At 34.2% G+C, this 3,257-nt stretch overlaps 1 long non-coding RNA gene across 1 annotated transcript; it reads left to right on the top strand.

Annotated features, from left to right (window-relative positions):
- Positions 1-636: 636 nt before the first annotated feature.
- Positions 637-2,932, top strand: LOC149211338 (uncharacterized). The gene is made up of 4 exons (XR_016250164.1): positions 637-976; positions 2,253-2,418; positions 2,502-2,667; positions 2,751-2,932. It is a non-coding gene; the product is annotated as an uncharacterized LOC149211338 (long non-coding RNA).
- The last annotated feature ends 325 nt before the right edge of the window (positions 2,933-3,257 follow it).

Here is a 3,257-nt window from a genome sequence, read left to right as displayed (position 1 = left end):
CGTGTCATTATAATCTCCGTTGGACTGGATCGAGAGTGGTGGATAGTGGTCCCATATGGTAGAATATTTTCTAACTTTCTTTCCGACATAAAATAACAAACAATACGTGTCATTATAATCTCCGTTGGACTGGATCGAGAGTGGTGGATAGTGGTCCCATATGGTAGAATATTTTCTAACTTTCTTTCCGACATAAAATAACAAACAATACGTGTCATTATAATCTCCGTTGGACTGGATCGAGAGTGGTGGATAGTGGTCCCATATGGTAGAATATTTTCTAACTTTCTTTCCGACATAAAATAACAAACAATACGTGTCATTATAATCTCCGTTGGACTGGATCGAGAGTGGTGGATAGTGGTCCCATATGGTAGAATATTTTCTAACTTTCTTTCGGACATAAAATAACAAACAATACGTGTCATTATAATCTCCGTTGGACTGGATCGAGAGTGGTGGATAGTGGTCCCATATGGTAGAATATTTTCTAACTTTCTTTCCGACATAAAATAACAAATAATAACGTGTCATTATAATCTCCGTTGCACAAAAATCGGGAGTAGTTGGTTCAAAAATTTGAATCCGACGATCAGACAAACTTTTACGCGCTTTTTCTGCATTTGGACGTTGTTAAAAAGCTAGGCTGTGGCTTTACATTATGTTATGTTTCTTTGCCTGCGCAGGCCGTATCATTCTCTTCTCTTCTTTAATGTAGCTTGTCGGATTCTTTGCGTGATTTATGTGTTTCAGTTTGGTTTGCGTGGTGATTTATGTGTTTGAGTTTGGTTTGCTTGCTTGTGTGTGGAAGTTAATGTATGCTGTGCTTGTGAGTTCTTGCGTTGTTGTCTCTGTTATGTATATGTTCTTATCTGTTAGTAATCGTTGCTGATGAAGAAGGGAAATGGTGGCGTCAATAATTAGTTTGCAGCTCGCAAGAAGATTGGTTGTGGATATCCGTTTCATTTAGTTTCAGGTATGTAAATTTTAGTTGCAAATGAATTTTTAGTGTTGTCGGTTTAGCTACTTCTTTCTTGAAGTGTATTTCCTATGATTTGCTTTTGCTTTCCGATGGAACAATTTATTTCTGGATGAATATTTCTTAAGTTTTTTTTGATGAGTGGCTAGGTTTACAAATTTATGAAATTATCTGCCTCTTCAAACAAATAGAATAGATTTATGAAATTATCTGCCTCGAATAGAATTGAAAGTTCAGGAACCTTTACAAACCAGCTTGGAGAAAGAATGTGAGGAATGTTTATTGATAGCATTGTCTTCAACAGGTAACTGGTACAGAAAACGTGCATGCAACTAATTTTTCATTTTAGGCTATTTTACTGATGCCTTTTTCACTTTCATATTGAAATTAGTTAATCTAATTTTATCCTTTCACAGGGCCATTTTCGTTGAAAGTGGATCTGAAGAACATTTTGCACATTTATGAATTCATGTTTCTTTTAATAGAGCTTGGAGTTGGGAATATATTGAGTGCATGTCGTCTGTTGTAATTTTATATTGATTAAGTTATGGTTAAGACAATTTGGAAGTGTTTATTGAAAGCATTTTTTACTTAAATATTAGGCACACAACTTTCATTAACACAAAAATCAGTTCTCATTTCGAGGTTTCTTTTGATACATCCAAAGACTTCATTTAATTTTATTTTGTACACAGAAGTGTATGGCCATTTTTCTTCCGGCAAAAGAAGCTAAATGGAAAAGATGTGGCTCAGGGTCGCTGTAACTTGTCATTATTCTAATCAAGATCCTTTTCTTGAGTAGATCTTGTTTATTTGATAATGCAGCAGAATTTCACTTTATAGATTTTATCAAATTCGGAAAGATTTCATTTCTTTCCTGGAATGGAATGCTAGGGTTATCGTGTATCAAACTCATATTTATTTTAACGACGAGGATGATATTTGCTGGAACTGTATCTTTATCTGGAATTCAAATTATGATGAACTGCAAGTACTTTAAATATTCAGCGACTTCTTTCATTCTTTCACGCTGGGATAGATATCTAAATCGTGTAGATTTTATGAAATTCGAAGAGATTCCATTTCTTTCCTGGAATGGAATGTTAGGGTTATCGACTATCAAATTCAAATCTATTTTGATGATAGAGCCTAAATTGTACCTTTATCCGGAATTGAAATTATAATGGACTGTAAGTGCTTTAATTATTTAGCGAGTTTTTTCATTCTTTGCAGTGTATGCAGGGATAGAAATATAAACGCTCGTTCTTTGCAGTGTATGCAGGGATAGAAATCTAAACCGTGTAGATTTTATGAAATTCGAAGAGATTCCATTTCTTTCCTGGAATGGAATGCTAGGGTTATCGACTATCAAATTCAAACTTATTTTGATGATAGAGCCGAAATTGTATCTTTATCCGGAATTGAAATTATAATGGACTGTAAGTGCTTTAATTGTTTAGCGACTTTTTTCATTCTTTGCCGTGTATGCAGGGATAGAAATATAAACGCTCATTCTTTGCAGTGTATGCAGGGATAGAAATCTAAACCGTGTAGATTTTATGAAATTCGAAGAGATTCCATTTCTTTCCTGGAATGGAATGCTAGGGTTATCGACTATCAAATTCAAATTTATTTTGATGATAGAGCCGAAATTGTATCTTTATCCGGAATTGAAATTATAATGGACTGTAAGTGCTTTAATTATTTAGCGAATTTTTTCATTCTTTGCAGTGTATGCAGGGATAGAAATCTAAACGCTCATTCTTTGCAGTGTATGCAGGGATAGAAATCTAAACCGTGTAGATTTTATGAAATTCGAAGAGATTCCATTTCTTTCCTGGAATGGAATGCTAGGGTTATCGACTATCAAATTCAAATTTATTTTGCTGATAGAGCCGAAATTGTATCTTTATCCGGAATTGAAATTATAATGGACTGTAAGTGCTTTAATTATTTAGCGACTTTTTTCATTCTTTGCGGTGTATGCAGGGATAGAAATATAAACGCTCAAAGTCAATGGAACTACATATATACTGTAGGGAATTACAAAATGTACAGTGGATTGGATTAACAATATAGCCCCGGTAGTCTAGAATAGAAATAAACGTTTAAACGTTTAGTCTAGAATTACAGTCGAATGATGTATCTTGATATGTATTTTGGTTTCATACTCCGTGGCAAACGTGAGACGTGCCCTATTTTCGAGAATAACTGGGAGGACAGATATCAATATTTGGTTTGTACCCTGAAAACAGACTTTTCTTTAACATTTTTCAGA

This window comes from Pinus tabuliformis, chromosome 1_1 (genome assembly GCF_031772625.1).
Source record: "Pinus tabuliformis cultivar Carrire ecotype Pingquan chromosome 1_1, CPIR1, whole genome shotgun sequence".
Taxonomy (NCBI): domain Eukaryota; kingdom Viridiplantae; phylum Streptophyta; class Pinopsida; order Pinales; family Pinaceae; genus Pinus; species Pinus tabuliformis.
The sequence above is the reverse complement of the archived record's forward strand: the minus strand, read 5'-3'. Positions and strand labels throughout refer to the sequence as shown.